This window comes from Oxyura jamaicensis, chromosome 8 (assembly GCF_011077185.1).
Source record: "Oxyura jamaicensis isolate SHBP4307 breed ruddy duck chromosome 8, BPBGC_Ojam_1.0, whole genome shotgun sequence".
NCBI classification, from domain to species: Eukaryota; Metazoa; Chordata; class Aves; order Anseriformes; family Anatidae; genus Oxyura; species Oxyura jamaicensis.
The window spans coordinates 8,329,546-8,351,146 of NC_048900.1; the positions used below are offsets into that span (position 1 = coordinate 8,329,546).

At 39.8% G+C, this 21,601-nt stretch overlaps 1 long non-coding RNA gene across 2 annotated transcripts; it reads left to right on the forward strand.

Annotated features, from left to right (window-relative positions):
• Positions 1–371: 371 nt before the first annotated feature.
• On the forward strand, positions 372–19,035 carry LOC118170540. 2 transcript variants are annotated; one of them, XR_004752767.1, is made up of 4 exons: positions 372–484; positions 710–793; positions 9,994–10,055; positions 18,172–19,035. It is a non-coding gene; the product is annotated as an uncharacterized LOC118170540 (long non-coding RNA). The 2 variants fall into 2 exon arrangements; XR_004752766.1 differs by lacking the exon at positions 18,172–19,035 and adding an exon at positions 11,996–13,424.
• The last annotated feature ends 2,566 nt before the right edge of the window (positions 19,036–21,601 follow it).

Consider the following 21,601-nt stretch of genomic DNA (forward strand, 5'->3'; position numbering starts at 1 on the left):
TGGTAACTGTTCAGTTGCTTCAAAAAGTAGCAGATAGCTGTTCTCCCAGGGACACCGAATACCAGCAGAAAGTTCTCTTTTTGTTAATGATCCTCAATGGAATGTCTGTTTCAGGTTTCTCTACTTTTCTAATTATGGTGTGATGCCAAGGAGTTTTGCAATTTCAAATTTAACAGATTGCCTTTTTTGCGCGCCAAGAGTATGTACGTGTAGTAAAATGCAGTGCTTCAAACTAAACAAGAGAATGTATCAGAAAACACTATAGAGTTTAATAACAGGAAAAAGATGCAATGTTTTTTGAGGCAGATATTCACATCTAAAATTAGCCATCTGAGTGATACGAGTCAGGATGGCCTCGGTTGGAACAGCTAGTTGTTCCTGCCTTACTGTAGATAGAGCTTAACAACTCATATAGCAGCTGATGATGATGATGATTACTGTCATGAATCTCTATTGATTTGGGGCTGCCCTAAATAGTAAACAGGTGATGTGGTAACTAGTGTTTGAGCATCTAACTGATATTATATAGAGATGATAAAGGTGCTGGAGGTTTTGAGTGGAGGAAGGGGATGTACTCAGAGGAAGGGAGGTGTTTTGGAAATTTTAAAGTGATGAATTTATTTTATAGAGGGTACTTACATGCAATACATAGCTGAGTGACTTAGGAAGTACAAGCTATGCTGAAATTACCTATTTAATCCACTAACAGGATTTTTTGCACCTGAGCAACCAAAGCTAAAGCACTCCTGTAGCAAGCTCCTGTGGTACAGATGGCTGGATTTACAACTTGCAGGTAAATTAAGTGGGATTCCATTATAGTGAAACATTGTTTTAAGTATTCAAGTTTAATGAATTGAATAATTGCTCACATTTTATCAGAAGCTTCCTGCAATGTTGGCCTGAACCCCTTCAGGGAGAGGAATGAACAGAAGTTGGGTTTCTGGCATCCTAGCTAATGTCACTTTGCTTGCTGCCAATGGCAGCTGTATTTTCAAGTAAAGATTGTGACCTCTGTTCAGCCTGTTAGAGACACAACTTAGAGTAGCAAAGTCTGAATGAATGCTATGATGTTGTTCTACGTATTACAGTGCCTAGAAGTGGTATTTCTCAGGAGTTGTTTGCAGGCAGCAGTGACTTTGCTCTGCACATGTGTTGAGCTGTTGAGAAGGGACATCGCTCCTGCTGTCTTGGACCCAGCAGTGTGTTAGGCTTGTCTGCAAGGCTGAGAGTCTTACCTCAGGATTTTTGCTCTACAACTTACAACTTGTGAGAATAGGCAAGAACCTGTGTCTGATTTGATAATGAGCAAGTCAAGCTTGCTTCTGCATAGCAAGTATAAGGACAACCCACAGGTTCATTTTCAAGCTAAGATATATCAGGCCAGAATATGCTTGTATTGTGTCTCTTATCAATTCTATTTCTTCTTTGTATTTTCCATTATCCTTTGATAAGGAGTTGATTATAATGCTTCCCATAACTGGTGAGAAATGCGCTTGGGGAGCAGGGGTATGGATTTGGACTGCTACCAGGAAGAAGGACAGGATGTACTTGCTGCTCAGTAATTCATTAAAGCTAATACACACAGCAGGGCATGTGGAGCTGATACTTAGAGTCTGACTAGGAACATTTTCCAGTGTTACCCGGAGATATGTGCATACATTTTTTTGTTCTCACTGTTTACGACCTGTCTTTGTGCTGTTTTTGGGAAATGAATCTTTAGCAAAGGTTTGCATTCGCCACCTTCTGCTGTCTGTGTGCCCTGCACCCTGGGATGATCAATAGAGAGCAATGCTGGTAGATCTGAGCCCATGCCTGCTCCAACAAACTTCTTCTTTGTTCTTCTGGCACTTAGTGAGTTGCCTAGCTGCTTATCTGTGAGATATATGTTAACTGAAGCTGTTTCCTTAGGCAGGTACATGACCATCTCAGAAATAAATGTGTGCCTTTTTTATTATTACTATGTGGTGCTTCTGTAACTTTCATATAATTCAGTTTTGAAATCCAATGTGGAGCCTGGGAGTGTCTCCTTTAAGAGCTGTAGCATTTTGATCACAATATAGTACATGCGATGATGCCCAACATGTGAAGTACAACATATGCTTTAGAATGAATGAAGGATGGCTTTTGTTTTGTTACTGACAACATTCAATGCATCAAAAAGAAACCGGGGCGTTATTTTGTTGTATGATCTGTTATGTCTGCATCTACTGTGTATAGTATAGCTGTGCAGACTGCTACCTTGGTGAAGAATGCCTTTAGTCTTCCGAGTAAGAAAAATGCCATCAATATACCTGTTACTTATATTTGCAGCTCTGTTCTCTGGACCTGATTATCCTCAGGTTTGGGCATCACAAGAAGTGAGTTCTGCTCTCCACCCAAGTCATGTTTATATGAAAACTGCACTGCCTCTAAGTTTGTACCAGTGACGTTAGGAGTTCCACGCAAACACCAGGAGAGGTTTTTTTACTTTGTTTTTTCTTGTATAATGCGTTTGTGGTCATTAATAGGGAGAGGGGAGAAAGTTATATTACAGGTTCTTTCTTAGATTAAAATTAGTCTGCAGATGAGTTTTAAAAGCATTTTACAAATTAAAGGGTCAAAAAAGTCAACAGATACAGAAGATTGCAGTGATGAAAAATGATGACAAAAAATGCTGATTATTGTATGTCTCATCCTGAAGAGAAAAAATGTCAGAGAACATGTTTCCCTACTTCCATCTGAAGTACTTTCTTGGTAATAGTTGTAGAAGATTGGTGTAGGAATCTTTTTGGTATTGTAAATATATACGAAATAATATTATGTATGCCTTTTACATCAAAGAAACCTACCTGGGCTTAACAAATTACTCTCCTTGCTAGCCTTCCTTGAAGCAATTTGGCACTTGCTTTATTAGCTGAAGTTTGACATAATTATGCTTTTTTGATGTATTGCTGCTATGTCGTAGGAGATAGTATCAGAAAAAGAAAAACAAGGCAACAATAAGTGTCACAGAGAATTAATGTTCCAGTTATAAATCTGCAAGCAAATCTGAACAGTCTGTTCTAAGATATTTTGTACTTTTGTCAAAGACAGAAAAGCAGTGTTGGTAAGCTGCTGAAAGTTGTGTTTCTGTGTATGGTGGGTGTGGTTATTTTGTGTTTTATATCCAGACTGATCTGAATGCGGTCTGAAGTTGGTACGGCTTTGCTGGTTATTACGAGGCTTATTGCTGGCTTTAATTTTACGTTGGAGGTCATGCTTGATGTTCTCATCCTATCTTTTATGTGTGAACTTTTGCAAAACTCATCTCACAAGTCGCCTTTAATTTCAGTTATAAAATAAAAATGAAGCTTACCTAACCTACCAGGAGACCAGAAGGATTTAATTTGCTAGTGACCATTAATACCACGCCCTGGGTGAAGCTGGATTAAAACCGCTCCATCTCTAAACTCTGCCTCTTTGAATTTCTCTCTTCTTGAGAGACAGGATTGTTCACCTCTTCCTTTTCTAAAGTACTTTCAAAAACATGTTTTCACACTTTCTTTCCAGAAGCTAGAAGGAAAACGTGGCTTAAAATGTAACCCCAAATTGACTGATCAAAAAAATTTCCTTGCGTTATTTCTGTTTTACTATGGATTTGGTGTACTAACAGGGCACACACTGTGGCTTGGACACAGTAGGAAAGGAAAGAAGATAAAAGCACCCACCACTTACTCCTCTTGATGGTAATCCTGGGCAGGGGAAGGAGGAGGGTTGTCTTTCAGCAGGCTGGCTTTTGCTGCTGAGGTGTTGCACGTGGCTCGGCTCTGAGAGCTGCATGATGCAGCTGTGCAGTGCAGCCCCATGCACTGGGGGAAGCAAGCAAAAGTTCCCACTGCAGAGCTTCTTCTGAGGTAGCAATGTTGGTGGAGAGGGATGTGTAATTTTTACATCATTACTTCTGTATTGCTTTAAATTGTGTTGTAGAAGCTGCCCTTCTATTCGCCAGCTGTCACCTTCCCTTGTCACCTTCTGGTTCCTTTCCTTGATAAAAGAAAGTTATCTGTATGAACAAGGCTTGCTAATCTCACCAGGTAGCAAGTGCTCTTTCTCCTGGAGCTGAGACTTTGAGATTTTTTTGCCCTACCCCAACAGAAAACCTGACAGAGATCATGAGTGGTCTTCTGAAGTCACCACTGAATAGATGTTTGTGGTACAGGTAGGTTCCCTGAATGTGTTGTGCTCTTTCCAAGTATACCAGAGGAAGTATGCCTCGTCGACTAGGGACATTTGTGGTTCTGTTGAAAGACAGAAGAATGAATAAACAGGACAATTTATTTAAACAAAAATGAAAAAAAAAAAAAAACACCCCTTTCTCCCGGGTGCCAGAAGCTATTTGCTTTTATCTTTTATTTGCACAGTACCAATGTCTGATACCAATTATAGCAGTAAGTACGTGTTGCCCATTTCACTTTTGTTATTAGCTTTTCTGTTCTGAGTTTCCTAGTCCGTGTAGGATTGCCTGGGAATGCCAGGCTCATTCTCGAGGTGAATTCATTGCAGTCAGTTGATTTCTGAGTAGTGTTTTGGCCTGTATCTGATGAGAGATCAGCAGTGGTGTGTTGTGCATGATGAGGAAATAACAAGGGCAATCTCTTTATCTCATCTAAGTGTCTGGAGAGGATTCTTATTCGTGCCTGTCTGATTCTTTAAACTTGTGCACTTAAACACGAGGCTGATGTTCTCCTCAATTACACATCTCCTTTGCTGTTGGATCATTTTCTAAGTAAATTTGATAAACCTATGTAGTAACTGTGATCTTTTTTCCTCTTATGTCATTGCTTTCCCTTTATTTTCATTGGAAGACTTGACATGAGAAGGGAGCTAGAGCCGTTCAGCAGATCCATATGATAAATAATGGAACGCTGTACTTACGGCAAGTATCACTTGGAGATATGTAAGTTAGAGATGTAGCTGATGAACTTCAGCTTTCTTGGCCTTCCTTCCCGTGTTCATCTATAGACCTGTTAACAAGCTTCTTAAAAACAACCATTGTACGATTGGTTTCTTGTCTTATTCCAGTTCATTTCCATAAACAAACTCAAAGCAAAATTCATGTGGATTTTAGCTGCAAGCTTTTACTCTTTTCAAAAATAAAAAGTTGAACACTTCTCACGAAGCTGAACACATCAGCTGCCCTGGCTACAAACACTGTGTGGTGTATAGGAGACCTGGCTCCAAAACCCACATTTTTTTTTTTTCTTTCCTTTTTCCCTCCTCTCCTTTTCTCCAGAAGTCTGACTAAAGCAGCAGACTGCTACTTAGCTTTGTGCAAATGAACTTATCAGTCATTTTTTTTTTTCCATACAGCAGCTGAGGGTGCCGATTACCTGGTCGTTTCAACCAGTTTTTTGTCTGGATGTGAAGACGCACCATGGAATAACCTACAGGTGTCTTCAGGAATTTGAGGTGTCTACTCTGGGTTTTGAATGAGGTACAGGAAGGACTGGCAGCTAGTGATTGTCTGTGGTATGACTCCTGAAGAATGCAAAACTGACAGGTGCCATTCCTAGTTTGCACTCGGCCTTAGTTAAACATTGGTTTAACTCATTAACTCCTTCTTAATGAACCTTTTGGTAATTCATAATTGTGCTTTGTGAGATGGCCTGGACAGTTTGTGCTTTACAGGAGAAGCTTTTCTAATACTGATGTTGTGATCACAGCGCTCATCTCCATCAGCAAGTGGGGATGAAATTGGGCGTTCCCAACAGCCTGAGTGAGCCCTGGGAAAAACATGCAGCTAAAACTAAGCACAGTAAGAGCCTCAGTCACTGCTGGTGTCCCGAGCAATGTATATTTTATTTGATTTTGAAATAGGTGGTTTTCAAGACTAAACAAAAACCTGCTTCATAAAGGCTAGTTTATTTCTGTTGCTAACATTATTGGGTCTACGCTGAGTTCATTCTGCATCTTGGATTATTTTCTGATCTGCTGCTGATGAACCATAATTTTGGAACTAGTGCACCATAACAAATAATTGATTAACTCAAACATTTGCTGTGCAGTAGTCATGTTCTTCTTTTTTTGATTGTTGAGCCAGCACTATGGAATACTAATTTACTGTAAGAGTATGTTACCATCTAATGTTTTGTTCATTTGCCAAGTGTTAGATGGTTGAGTTCTTCAGCAGTGTTACCACATGGAACTCTCTGGTTTTCTTGGTTTTCATCCTTTTAATTAATTATTCCACGTCACCAGCACAATGACTCACCCAACATGCTGAAGTTATTTGGTAATATTCCTGGAACACACTTTAAAACGGTCTTCCTGAGAAGTTGCCAACTAATACTGGCATACTCTTACACAGCAGATCTACTCCTCTTACCCATTAAAACTTATTCCTGTTGACACTAGAGGCAGTATGGTTCTTGCTACTTTTTGTTCCTGTTAAGCTTTTGGTCAAATAAATCACTTTCCAGAGAGGTGGTATCACAGTGCCAGATCTGTGTGGAAAAATTGCTCTCTTCAGACATCTCTGAGAGGAAAGTGATCTACAGTGACGCTGCAGTAAAGTTTAATCCTATTTCCTCAAAACTGCAGAGTTTATGCACACAGAGGAGGGTAGAAAAGGATGGTAAGGTGACTTATATGACTTTCTATGAGTAAAATGTTAGAAAAATCCACATGTATTATCTCACACATTGGAAATAGCATTGTCTAACCTATTGGTTGATGCAAATTCCAGCAATGGACAGAGATTCATAACGAGTGCTCTGGATTTTACAAGGCTGATACAGCCAGTTCTGTGTTCTGCTCCCCCTTCCTGTGAGCAATACAGGAACAATTGATTATGCAAAAAGTTCTGGAGTTGTAATTTCTTGGATGAGAGTTGTTTGGTAGCAACAACTGTTGCCAAAGCAGAAGCCTGCATTTTATATATCTCTTTAAAGAGGTTTAGACACCTCTCTTTAAATCGTTCCTGGAAAACTGTGGTGGTGGAAGGTATTGTTTTGCAATCGGCTAGTTATAAGCTTGCACGCTTTCCAGTTGTATAGCCTCTGAGAAGAAAAGGATCATTTCTGAAAAATCCCTTCAAGACCTCTGTTGGTAAATCAATGTGACTTCTGGCTCCTCGCCAAACCTCAAGGTTGCATCCTTCCTTTTAGAGTATGCCTTGCTAATGCTGAGGACACTGTTGTTGCATGTTGTCTCTTCTAACTGGAATAAGTGTGATTTATTTTTTTTGGAGAATTATTGGATTTTTCTTTTTTTAACGATGCTGAATGAAGGGCTCAGTAGGTAGCTGATATTCCAGAACATCTAGGCATCATTTGAAGAGGAAAGAAACTTGTAAAAGTTACTGAACTTCTGCAAGCAGTATTTAATTAGCTAATAGCTAGATTTGAAGGCTAATTTGCAGATGATTTAAATGCCTTTTTTTTTTTCCCCATTCATTCTTTATACTGGCAGCTATGGATGGGATAGGGGAAAGGCACTGACCATGCTTTGCCATATGATGATGGAAAAAAGCTGTTTTTTGTCGTTGGTCATCAGATCATGCAGAAGAGCACCCAGTCAGCTGGTTGGGTGCTCAGAGGTGTTGGGAATTCACCTCTCCTCTGTGCCACCACCTGCAGTAACACTGACTAGATGAGACAGGCTGGAAGAGCTGTTAGAGGCATGGCTTATCTTCCTGCTAGAGGAAATTACTGTCCTTCAAGTAATGACTTGAAGGGAACTGTTCAGCTGGCCACATCTAAAGCAGTTCAATACAAATTATGAAAAATTCCCTTCTAGATTTTATCTTCCCTTCAGATAAGGGGCCCTAAACTGACTTAGTATGCTCATCAGTATTGGATGTTACTACTTTTGATATTGCTGCTTGCTGTATTTTTTATTACTATTTTTATTTAGAAAGTATAAGAAGCTTATCGGAGGGACAGAATTGCAATTCCAATCTGTGTATAATTCCATTAGTTGTCTATTTATACAACACTTTTGATACTCTTATTTAGCTTATTTTAGTTCATGTTTTAACTTAAAAATATATTTTTATATTTTCCCCTTCTTTACACTTATCTCAGTGCTAATTCATTCATTTGTGACTAATACCTGGCTGGTTTCCAGAATTCAGAAATCTCTAAAGAAACCTGAAACAGAGCCACTTTGTTTACAGTAGTGGGAAGGCTGAAGCAAGTGGCACCTCTTGTGGTAGCAGCTTTTTAAATTACAAAAAGAGAACACAAGTGACGCAGCTTAATGAATATTTATTAATGTGCTAGAACAGGATGAGCTGCTTGATTGGCTACTGTGTGTTCTGTAACGTGCACGTACCCATTTTGGTTTTGGCAATATCGGCTATTAGCCACATCACCTTCCTCCTGTTAAACAAACTGCTGTCTTCACAAAGGGGAGGTAAATATGAATTTCCACTGTAAATGGCTTGTTGGGGCTGCTTCATGTGGACAAGACTGACAAGACCAAGGAAAAGTGTAGCTTTTGGCAGGCTTCCAGTCTAACTTGGACTGAGGTAGAAAAGCAACTTTTAAATGCTTTTAGGACTTCCTTATCAGTAATGAGAAAAGAATTCCTATAAGGAAGCTGTCAAGGTTTAACAAATTTTAGGCCTTTTAACATGAGATAGGGTAGAAAATTCTAAGAATTATACTTGGACAGTTGTTCAGAGTGTATCTTCATATTTTTTTTAGCTTGGTTCATTAACTGAGCCCTGAACAATCCTGACACTTCAATTAAAAGCAGAGGCATCAAACGCACCTCCAAAATTTGAACAGTCTTCTGCCTCAGATTTTTTTACTTTCTGTTGAGATAGCCTGTATATAAAGAAATGGAAATGAAAATCAGTTTCTACACAGAACACAGGGTGAGCAACAGAAGCTCCTTGTCCATTTTCTGCATGGGGGCTCAGTCCTCCCTGGGTGAGTGATCTCTGCCTGGTGCCTGCAAGCTGCTGAACACAACGTGTGTGATGCCTTGGTGTTTTGAACATCCCGATCTGCTCGGTTAGAGGGCTGTGAATGTTGGGTCAGCGATGAGCTGTGCTTCATGAAAAGGGCTGTGCAGACTTGATGGCTGGGAGCTGGAATACCTCCTCCACAGCTTCGGGTCCTGTTGCCTATAGACTGGTCCCCCTAGCTAGTAATTCTGCTGTGTTTTGGGGAGAAGTAACTGTCTGTTCCCCATACTGAAGGTAAGTCTTGGACTTAGTCTCCTCAAAGTGCCATGGAGGCCTGTCTTTCAGTCCTTTCCTTGCTATGTTACCTGTCAGCAAGGATTGTCTTGTAGAGGAGAAAATGGGCCTACAGGTCCAATATTAGTCATCTGATAACCACCTGATACCAAACATTTTGTTTCAAAATATTTGACTGTTTGCCACCGTAATTGGTTGGCTTAGGTTTGCTGTCCAGGAGGCTGGCCTGCTCTATAGCCATGATGCCCAGCGGGTGGGTGTTGTGAAATGGCAGCCTAGGCCTGCTGGGTTTAGCATTAGTAGTTCAAGCTTTGTTCAGAAAACTTCAGGCAAAGGCTCAGTGATGGTAACCACCCTGGAACTTGTGCTCTTGATATCTGTCTCAGCTGGCACAGCTGTGACAGCTTTCAACAGATCACATCAGAACAGTCAGCGATATCAGTTCTTCCTGCCTATACAGTGTGTTTGCGTTAGAGGGTGCTGCTATGGTGGAGGCACGGTAACAGACTTTTCTGGAGGCCTGAAAGCATGTATGGAGGGTACTACCAGATCTCAGATCAGTATGGATGTTTCTTTCTTAAAGAAATATTGTGGTTCTGGGGCTGGTACTAAAATCCTTGCCCCCAAGATTTGAAGCTCCTAGGGAATACGCAAAACAGATGAAGTCCTCTTGATTTCTTCTCCTGCAGTCCTCTGAGAGGAAAGCACTCAGCTTTGGGTGGTATTCCCATACTGAAATGTAGCAAGGAAATGATAATAAAGCAGTAATTAAATACTTTGTTTGGGGAGCTTCCTTCTGTATTGTAAGAATTGCCGTTTTTTGATAGAATTTGTTTGAGAACCACTGAAGATGGTTGACATGCACTGATCCATTTCAGGATCATGTTAGGTAACTATTCAACGTTTTCAGTACTTCTAGAGTTACAGGCACATGGTTCCAAAAAAAAAATGGGCAAAGCAAGGCTCCCTTGTCATGGTGGCACTTAACACACTTAAGGCCCTATGCCAGATGATTTCATGTTCCAGCTGTTACTGAAAAGGTGAGCTGCTAGGCCTAGCAGCTGACTGAATAGCAGAGTACATGAACCATCAGCAAAGGGGTTTGTCTGGTTTCTCTAACACCAGAACTTCAACCTGCTTTTAAGGGTTAATTCTCAGTGTCTGAAAAAGGTGGAGTTTCTCTTCCTTCTGTGAGAAGGATAAAAAGCAGTAATGGGAAACTAGACCTACCCTGTCATAGGCTCACCCAAGGATTCTGCCTTCTCTTACTCACAAGGCTAGCCACATAGGAATTCCTTAACCTGCAAATTCTGATAGAACTGCACGTTGGGCAGAACATTATGTAGCCATAATAAAAGGCAGATAATTCCCCACACTTAACATATATATCACTGTGATCCCTGTTTTTTTTTGTGTGTATATATACACACATGAGGTATATTATAAAACAGTTTTGCTAACCATGCCTAACAGCTCTTATTAACTTTTTGAAGACTGACAACTATTACTCTTACCTAATCAGAAGTAGCACCTGAATATCTTGGCATGCTGAGGCCTTGTGTGCAACATACTTACGGTGGTAAATAAAGCCACATTGTTCTTCAAAGCTGGATGGCAGAGAGAAGTTTTCTTTCCAGCAGCTGCTGCTTTCCAGTTACTAAAAGAAACCAGCAATGACATGCCCCAGTATTTCTTGATAAACAATTATCAGACAGAGAAATGAGAGGAAACTAGCTAGCAGAGGAAGCTTTTGCTTGATTTTTTTCTCCAGGTGGAAAAGATAAGGAAAAATATATGTCTAATTGTATAACTTGTGCTGTGCTAAGAAAGCTCTTAATTTAAGCTATTTAAGACACTACATTCTTCTCTAAGAAGAGAAAAAGTATATAGTTTAAGAAAAATAATGCAAAACATGTTACTCATGTTGAGAACCAAGAACGGCACGCACGTCAACCAGCACAAAGCATACCCGACATGAATAGGCTAATCAGAACCTTTCGTGAGGCCAGATGCTTCTGCTGGTGTGAAGGGAATAAAAGAAAAATCCAAGCAGAAAACTCCCCATGTACCTTCTTGGGGAGGGAGGTAAGGCTGATGCAGTAAGAACTTAACAGGTAAAGGAAGGATGTAGGTGTTTTACTTACCCTGACCACCACCACCGCTCCCTGACGGTAATTATTGTACATCCCCATCTGTTATCTGCAGTTCTAGGAGGGATTTGACATCATCTTTCACTAGATAGAATTGCTTTATTGATTTGGTATATTAGATTAGTAGCTGGCTAATGTAATCTGTGTTGAATAGTAAAAAGAAAAGTTGCAACAGCAGGTTGTACAGATCTAGTAAGGTTGTAGAGATACCGTTAAACCCAAAGTAAAATTTCTCCCACCAAACATGTGGGTTACATGTCTAAGAACAAATGTTAGAAGTTGTAATTTAACAAGGAAGTCAGACTTGCATATTTTGTGATGGGATCTTCAAGACAGAACAAGAGATGAACAAGAAAATCAAGAGACAAGTACTGAAACAAATCTTCATATGCACCAAAAAGGCTGCATTTTTTTTATGTTGTTAGTGAGCTTACTCTTAAGGAGCCCAGTTTTTATTTTTGGTGTGATTAAATTATTGTGATAAATATCTTCTGCTTTAAGCTGCTGAGAAATACCTTTCAGATGTCTTTGCTTTCAAACTGATGCTTGACAGTGTTACTTTTAAAAGCATGAGTTATGAAATGGAGCAAAGCTTAAGATCTATGGTTACATGACAGAAATTGTGGACTGTATCTACTTGCTGCTTTTCCCTCCTCTGTGGGTAATTTTGCCTGAAGAGTGATGCCAACTGGGGGATGGTCCCAACTGAATGTTAAGTGAGGGAGTGATACAACTGGTCCTTCTGCGTGTTGGAATCAGTGCAGCATTGAGGAGGTCAGAAAGGGTATAAAAGGGCATAACTCACACACCTCCTCATGTTTTTCTTTAAATGCTCTTCTGTTCATGGAGATACCCTTGAAATCTCACTTCTGTACCACTGATAAATTCTTTTGCTATCCTCATGCATGCCCAGATGCTGCTTCTTGTTCATCCCTCTTTCCTGACCAGTATGGGCCAGGACCAGTGCAAGACCGAGACAGGAATGAAATATAATGCACCTTAAATTGTTCTACTTTACACGAAAGCTGATTGCTTTGTCACTTCACTCTTAAAGCACCACTTTGTGTTTTGTTTCTCTTGTTCTTTTCTGACTGCTGCAGGTATGGGCACATGCCTTCTTGTCATACTGTGCTTCTTTTTTCTTTGCTTCTCTGAGTCTGTTCTAGGATTATTTCTGTGGTAGCGTGGTCACATCTGCTGTTTCACTGTAATGCTGGAGTTAAGTGGAGTACGGTTTGTGCTTTTAGCTTCAGTGAACTTTGTCATTCATTAATTGCCATGGACTTAAATTATTTGTTGATGTAAATTACTTCTAAATCTTTTACTTCACACTCAAAATTACGATAATTGTAAGTAGATGAACTGAAATGACAAACCTAATGATGCAATTGCTTCCTGATAGAGCTCTTTAGATAAGAGGCAGTAACAACTTTAGTTTTGTCAGTGTCTCTAAGGACTGTGTTTTCTTCATCACATAAGACTCCTATATGTATCCAGGCAGGCTGGTCTAATTTGTACATCTATCAGCGGAGCTGCATGGCCAAAAGAAGAGTGGTGCTCCAAACAAAAAAGATAAATAACCAATATGGAAAATTGATCGAAAGCAATTTTATTTCACTTAGAACCAAAGGAGTGTTGAGTTTCTATATGACTGTTTCATATGGGTTCTGAATTGTACAGCATTCCAAAAGGGACTCAAATACTTTCCTCATTGCTTCACTAATACGACTGCAAATCTGGGCAAATATTACAAATATGATCAGTCTTATGTCTTGCTGTTCCCATATATGCCACAACTGTGCACAAGCTGGGAGGAAGAAGAAAAATTTCGATCTCCATATGTGGTAGACTTTGAATTGTGAGTGGTTTAGAAAGTTTTGTGTTAGGCAAAATGGGAGTCTTTTTATAGTTTTGTTCTTCATTTTTAGCTCTTGTTATTCTGGTCTTGCAGGAGCCAGTGTACTAATTAGATCATTCTGCCTTCTGAAGCCTGTTGGTCATATTTTAATTGTGCTTTCAATGATTTTTTTTTCAAATAAAATGGAATGAGAAAAGTCTGTTGGAAAATTTTGTGATTTATTTTTAGATTTTTGGTGCAGTTTGCTTCTCTAAATGCCTCAGTATGCCTAATTGCTTAAGCCTGATTGTTTTCAAAGCTGTATTAAAAACACTTCTAATATAAAAAATAGAATTACACAGTCTTACTGAAATAGAAAGTATAACTTAAGATGGCTTGATGTGGTGATGTGGATATTCTGGTGTTCAGGCAAATTTTACAAGCGTCCTGCTAAGTAGTTGAGTTTTATTCACATTGTCGCTGTTCCTTTGAACGCTTCACGATTGCCTGTAACAGCACAGCAGTAGCATCCAGAACCCTCCTGTAACCGATAGATTACAGAAGTACAGAGCAGTGCTTTGGTTGCTCCCCGAGGGATGGGGCAGCGTTTGGCTTGCCAAGTTTTAAAGCAGGCGCCCAGGCCGTGTGGCTTTCTGCTCCCTGAGGCCCACGACATGGCTGCCTTGGGGCAAGGCCTGCGGCCCTGGGGGCGGCTGGAGTCCTTCCGCAGTTTACCCAGTGTGTCCGAGGGACTCTGCTCCAGCTCTTCTTATGGCTGGCAGCAGGTTCAACAAGGGTGTAGGCCATGGGTGGTAAAGAACGAGGTAGAGGTGATGCTGGCTGTGAGCCGGCCTTCTTCCAGACTCTTCAGCTGTTTGTTTAGGGCTGTGTTTCCCCAGGAAACAGCGTGCTAAGTTCGTCTAGCTAAGTTTCTCACCTGCTGGCATTTCAGCTCAGTGGTTCCTTCACAAATTCTTTAAAACAGAAAGCCCTAATGCCCCGAGGTTTTCCAAGATGATTACTGGCATTAGCATAATATAAATATATGACAGTCTAGTCCTCTGTGTCCAGAAATCCTTCCAAGTTACATCATGGCTAAACCCTCACTGCTTCAGAGTCATGAGATGTGCTTTTATCAAATCAATTCCTCTACAATTGTAAACTTGTGCTAGTGGGGCCAGATAGTTCTTGGCACTGGTACTCTTTCTTCTGCTGATGTGAAGTGCAGGCAGGGCAGATTAGCACCTTTCTACAAAAGGCTGTGGATGTATTCTGGCTGGTTGACTTCACTTGTAAGCCTTTCAATGCTGGGTAGAAAAAGCTATTTTTGTAGCCAAAATGGCTGACAGAGTCAGTGCAGGTACAAAAGTGAAAAAGAATTCTTTGGAGAGTTGTGGAAAAAACCCTCTGGATTATTTAGACCGCTAGCTTCATTATAGCACTGCACAGTGATCAATAAATCCAGGCGAAGTTGCTAGAGACAAAATGATTAGTGTGCTCTTTTAAACTCCTTTATCAATAATTAACAGTTAACTCCTTGTTTGCAGAGCAGTTGACCCTTTGTCAAGGCTGTTGGAGCAGTTAATTTGTCTGCTGGATTTCTTCCTTGTTTCTTGATGTCACCTCCGAGGCTGGAAAAAAAAGTACTGTACCTTAGCAAAATCTCTGGAGAGGCAGAGCTAGGTAGAACATAATTATCACAGCAACTGTTTTTTATTTTTACAGCAGTTTATATTACTGTTATGACTGATAGTAGAGGTGGATTTTTCCTTCTCTTCAATACTCAGCAATGTAAAACTATCAGATTTTAAATGTCAGTGAACAGTTCATCCAGTGCGCTCCAAGTGCAAAGACAGTACAGGCTTATCATGCTCTGAGCAATTTTATCCTGCCTTAGCACTAACCACGTTGCTAGGAAGTAATTGCCATGCTGATATAGCAGCAATAGAAGTTTAACTAAAGGAGACCCGGTGTAATTTGCTCTGTGGGACTCTTGCTACATTTGTATTTTGGAACTGAACTTGATAACGTGGTTGGTGTTCACCCTCCTGATCCAGTAACTGCTCCACGTGAGGACTGCTCCATGTGCAGGCTGGGTTGGACAGGCAGGTGTCACGCCTTCAGTGTTGTAGGGAGCTGCCCTAAGTCCTGCCTTATCATGGCTTGTTGGTGGGACTTGGAGGAAACCCACGTGTTCTGTAGGAGTCCTACATGAAACAAAACAACGCTACTAGGAAGGCTTTGTGGTGTGTGAACTTGTCAATGGTGCTTTGGGCCATGCTGTTCAACCTGGCTGTGAAGACAGGCTGTGGTAGGGCTGCAGGGTGCTCCAGCCCTGCCTGGAGTGCAGGGAGGTCTTTAAAACAGCCTTGAGGCTATTGTTGCCAGAGCAGGGATTTGTCCAGCAGGGCTATGAAGCGTTGGCTGTTAAGCTAGAACCAATTCAGGATTCATGTGCCATAAATTGTATTATCTTCAAAGCATAACAAATAAAAAATCCTAAAGTATGACAGTGTTAAGTATGTTTAGGGGGCAAAAAGTAAGTATTGAATGTAAAGAGAGGACAGATTTAAAAAAAAAAGAGCGAGGGAGTATGATGGGCTGAGATAGATACACAAAGAAAAAATGTACTGGAAAACAAGAGCGGGATGACCACCAACAGAAACAGTGGTGAAATTACAGCTAAAATGAGAAGTAGTAGAAGTCAACGAGATAGAAATTACGTCATTCATATTGGCACCTGAAACTGAAATGAGATTATAAATATCAATTATCAAGTCATCTTTCGTTATTGTAAGATTATTTCAACACCAGACAAAACTCAGTGAAGAAAACACATGGTCAAGGGCTCACAGGCTGGAGGTTCTAGAGGATTCTAGATTACTGTTACTTTTGAATATATATATATATATATATTTAAATCATGGACTTGAATTAGACTAAGCACTTCTTGGTCTTGTTGTGGTTTAACCGGAACAGCAGCTAAGAACTCTCCTGGGAGAGAGTAATTAATAGAAAATATTGATGGTTCCTACTGCTGAGAAGTGATATCTGCCACGGCACTGAATGATTCATTAATAATTTACCAGAGCACGTGAATGGCAGGTCTTTATAACTGCAAACATCTGAAAAACTGCTTTTAGATCTTTGAATTGAAAGGTTTTTTTCCTTTGTGTATTTCTGCAAGTAAAGTTACAGTTCTGTGCTGTTTCTTTCACCACCAAAGCAAAGGCAAAACAGATCATGACATAATAAGAAGGAAATACCTCCATGAAATGGAGTATGTAACCATTTCCTCGGGGGGGGGATAAAAATCTTTTTCTATTTGCTCACCTGTTGTTACTGAGGTGATTACTGGAATCACCATTTGCAGACAAGTGTGGGAGAAAAAACTATTTGCCTTGGCTGGTGCTGAATGTAGCAATAGAGCTAGTGATGGATGTTCTGGGAAATTTTTGACTTATCAGTCTGAGACTAGTGAGATAGGCAAGCCAGAACACAAAGCAGAGGTAACTATTTAAATTAGTCTATAGATGAATGCAGTTTTCCTTCAGGTCTTGGCAAATAAAATGACAATTTGTCATTTCTGATTATTGGCACTTCTGGCGTTTACAAAATGCAATCTTTCAGCTGTGCTTGCACATTATACCGTAGGTCCTTTTTACCAGCCCAACAGAACACATGCTCTGACCGCAATGTAAAAATCTTCCGCCCTTTGCAGCTCAGCGGACAGGCAGCGCTCGTACCAAGCCTTTGCTGTGACTTCTAGGTTTGAGTTTGCTGACTTGCTTCCCAGTGAGAAGCAGAGGCACGAGTCTGTGGCGTTGAATGGTCTGCTAGGGGGTGGGATTATGGAAGAGGACCTGCTGCCCTGCCTCCTATCATTGGTGTAAATCCTCTGGTGTTTTTTCCCAACTAATCCTCAGGCTTGTGCATCCATCCTTTCAGCATATTCTGAACGTTGTTTAGACGGTAATCTGATAACTCATCGTCATTAGTACTTGCTCAGTTTCAATTTATTGAAAACTTGGGCAGCTATTGCAGAGAACAAAAATAAAATCTTTTTTCTGTGCTAGATGATACCTAGTTGTTTGGATCGGAAACATGAAGTTGCGGGACTCTTGTTCTGGAACAAAACGTGCTCTTGCAGCTTTTCAACACGTGTTCTTTTTCAAGCTCTTGTGAGCACCACAGAAGCCATTTGCCACATCAGATGCAAGTGCTCTTATTCTGAATTGCATCACTGCATGGTGGAGAGTCTGTAGGACTGCGGCTGTTCCAGTGTCTGCAGGAAGTTTGTATTCAAAAGCAACCAAAACATCATGTTAGGTAACTCTGGCTGCAGGGAACCCAATGTTTGGAAGAGGTGGAAGAACTTGTTTGTTTTTGTGAGAAGTTCATTCATTTCCTGGAGATTGGGCTGAGAAAGACTGTAGGATGAAAATGGTAGAGCGTTTAAATGTAGTACTAAGTGGTAGAGCACATAAATAACTTTTATACACAAACACATGACTTGTTCTCAAAGCTGTACAGTTACTCAGTGGTACTGACAACATATGTAATGGATAATTCTACTGAGAGAGAGATTACTACCACTGTGAAACTTCATTGTAGAAGACTTTGGGGAAGCCTGTGTTAGGCTTTCCCCAGTGCTGGTCCAGTCTTTGCACAGGAAAGGCCGTAACCATGTAAGCCAGCTGTCATATGCAACAAAATGTTGTTTGGGGGGATTTTTTGTTTTTAGATCGCACTCTTTCCCTGCTATCTAGTGAACATTAGACCAAATGAAACCTTCCGTTTCTGAAGGGACCTGTGATTGCAAGAGCAGTATATACTTGGCAGTACAGTCACTTCCCTTTCCTCAGATTGCAGGCTCTTAAAAATCCTCATCTGCCCTGTAATTAATGATAAACATCTCTGCTCGTATTATTTGTTTACATCAGTTGTCTACAGTACCAAATTCTGGATATCACTTCATTACTACACTTAGAGTCAGTTTGTCCATCTTTTATTTCCAGGGATTTAAAATCTGAAGGATTCAAAAATAATCTGGAAGTACAAAATCCTTCAGCGAAAAGCCTCCTAACAGTTTATTTTCAGAAGACTACAATGCAGAAACGCTGTATGTTATTTACCACCAATCTGTGTAGAAAAGACTAGCCTATACTATTCTTAGTTTTATTTTGACTGACTCTAATTATAGGCATATTTTTTACTTTATTGTTTAGATATTATATGCAATATGCGTTTGTTATGTTATTTATCATCACCCAAACACCAGGAGTGGATATAAAACACATGAAAACAGCAGTATAATAATAGAGCATGTACAATAGTAGAGCATCACTTCTGTCAGGGAAGTAGGCCAATACAGGTCACGCTTCAAGACTAAAAGTGATATAATTGTCGGTTATTTAGGGTGGGGATTGGAAATACTGGCCATCTGTCTAGTGAGTTTTAGGTCAACAGTTCCCGTGACTGGATACAGTCACTTGGTGTAGTGGTTTTTATTAATCTGCAATTTATCGTGCCAAACTTAATGTTTGAAAATGCTGCCATTGTTTTGATTTTTTTTGTATCTTATTATTTCCTCTAAGTAAGAAGGAAGAATGAGAGAAAATTTTGCCAATAAAACACTATTTTAAAGTGTTTTTTTTTTTTTTTTTTTTTAATCTTTGCTAACAGTAGCTTTTAATGATTAATGCAAGCAAACGCCTTTTAGTGCTGTCTGCCAGTGGAAAGTGTATCTAAGCTTGTTGAAGTGCTATTAATGAAAATGTGAGAGGCAGTGAGTTGTTACTGCTGCTGCCGTTAGTTACTGTTGTTCTGAATCGTGGTTTGATGCCATGCACTGTTACTGCTGTGCAGCTGGTAACGCAAAAGGAAAACCAAGTGTGGGAGAGATCTTTAGCAGTTAAGAATAAATCTGTTCTGGGAAAAGAATACCCTTCTTCCAGCTTAAAACAAACAAAATCTCCCCAACTTTTGGTCATTGCTTGATTTCTAGGAGGAAGTGTTTAATGTAGAACTGATAAGCCTGCCAGTGATATGGGTTGTGACTTGTTAGCAAAATAAATCCAAAACATTGCATTGCCATAAAAGTGATCTGGTTGTTGCTTTTTTTTTCACCTCCTTTTTGTTTATGGATGATCTCCTTTCTGCAAGGAGAAAGGCATGGTATGCCAACATACCACCTGGGCAGCTCCCGAAGGCCTAAACAATGATTGATTTATTCATTTTTAGGAGGGATTGAGGCTCTTCCTTAAAACAGAAGGGAAAACATATAGAAAGGAAAGCATCTTAAAACAACAGCTGTAGTTCCTCCTGGCTACAAGATAGATGCTGCAAAAGCAAACCCCAGTTTTATTCCTTGTCTGTCTGCCCTGACATCTATTTTTAAGGATGCCTGGTAAGGAAAATATTTAAATTTAGATTGGGGGAAAAATAAGAGTGAGAACAAAGATTTATGGTGCTGTCGCAAAACTTGCCTTTTTGACTGGGCAGCCAAGCTGCAATTGAAAGTAAACTGTTAAGAAGAGTAAACTAGCAACGTGCTTGAAATAACCTCAAATAATGTCAATTAAGTGTATCCATCTGAGCAAATACTTGATTCCTCTGGTAAAATCATTCTAGAGAATCATGCTACTGGGGTTTATGGGGCTGCTGGCAGAATGACTTGTTCGTTGTATTCCTTGGGATAATGCAGCTTGAGAGGAAACTAGAAAAGTCCCCGATTTTTCCATGGCTTTTAGCATCAATGCTTCAGTCTGTTAAAACTGAGATCTCTTAACACATTAAATGAGAATTGAGAAGACATGGTCAGGTTCGTTTTTGAAGCAAACCCAGAGTACTCTGGTACCAGATTGATGCATCAGTGAGTCCCCTCTTACAGCCTGTGTGTGAGACAGACGCCTGCTTTTGTTATAGGATTATGTTCAAACCTCAGCTCTGCTTGTGTCTCGTTCTTAGGGAGCCTGAAGAGAAAGGGCTATATTTGAGTGTCCATACCAAGAAAGAAAAAAAAACCTGAGTTTTATCACAGGAGATAAATCTGGAAAACTTTGGCATAAGGTATATATATAGTACAGTAGACTATAGCTTTGTAACAGATGTTGTAATTCAACATAAAATCAACCCTACACCGTATGATTACCACACTTTGTAACTAAAGGTTAAGCAAGAAGCTGTACTTCACAATTTTTTTGTGGTTTGTTTCTTTTACTTGGAAATAATGAGTAAAACAGCAACAAAACCTTGGTAAATGCAGCAGTGCAGACATTTTTTCTTACTTGGCTGCACATAACACAGCATTTATTTTCTAGAAGCAAAACTTATTTATTTCAAAACAAGTATACTGAATGTTATTAGACATGTTGCACATCAATAAAGTCTACAACTTCAGGCCATTCTTTTCTGATAATTTGTGAGCTTTACGTTTTTCACTAGTTTTGGGGGGATTTGCTGCGAGGAGAGGGAAATGAGATAAAATCTTTCAATGAGATAAAACTCTTTCATGGGAAAAGAAAGTAAAGGGGAAAATAGTTAAACAAGTATAACAGATCATTATTATGTCAACTGCCTGATTTTTTTTCCTGTCTACTTTAAAGCTTAGAAACACTTGCATGCCAGAAGAAACCTTTCTAAATTTTCAACCCTTCTGTTTAATGCACTGATGAATTACTGGTATTAGTCTGAAGTCTATGTTTGAGTTTTTGGTGGAGCTTTGATTCAAGGAAGTGGCACTAAGAATCTCTTTCCATATATGTGTAAATAATTCACTGTGCTTCATCAAAACAGGACTGTGTTGGTTCTTCAATGTTCCTGCTAATTCATTCCCTCAGAGGACTGTCAATATTAATTGGAAAATGTAAAACATTACTGAAGTATCACAGAATATATGTAAAAGGAAGGGCTAGGAAGGTGGAAGTTAGGAGAACTGAACGCCTATTTATATCCTTATGTATCTGCCATCTTAAAATCAGCACCTAATAAAAAATATTGATCAATTTTAGGAGAGTGTCTTGCTCCTTATAATGCTAGAAAAAAAAAATAATCTTAATAGTTAGCCTACCTGCTCTTTCAGTGTTGGATTTAGTTAGAGGTAGTGGCTGCATAAGGAGCTTGCTCCGTTTGGGGACCAGGAGCCTGGCAGGCAAGGAGCAGTCTGAATGTCCCAGCCCACCCCCATCCTTCATGGAAAAGTGCATACCTAGGCAGAAAAAGTAGACCTGAGGGCATGGGCTGCATAGAGTAGCTGCAGAAGTGTTTTTAGCTGTTCTAGTTTTAGGGAATATCACAGGTTCCCATTTAATTTGGTGTAACCCATTAGCTTGTGATGAATTGCTTTACTATTGTTAGTGGGCTGGGATGTTGCTATTCCCAATGAGTCATTTGAGTTGTACCTTTTAAAATGAAAATCAAATATCAAATCTGCTAAAATCCTCCTTG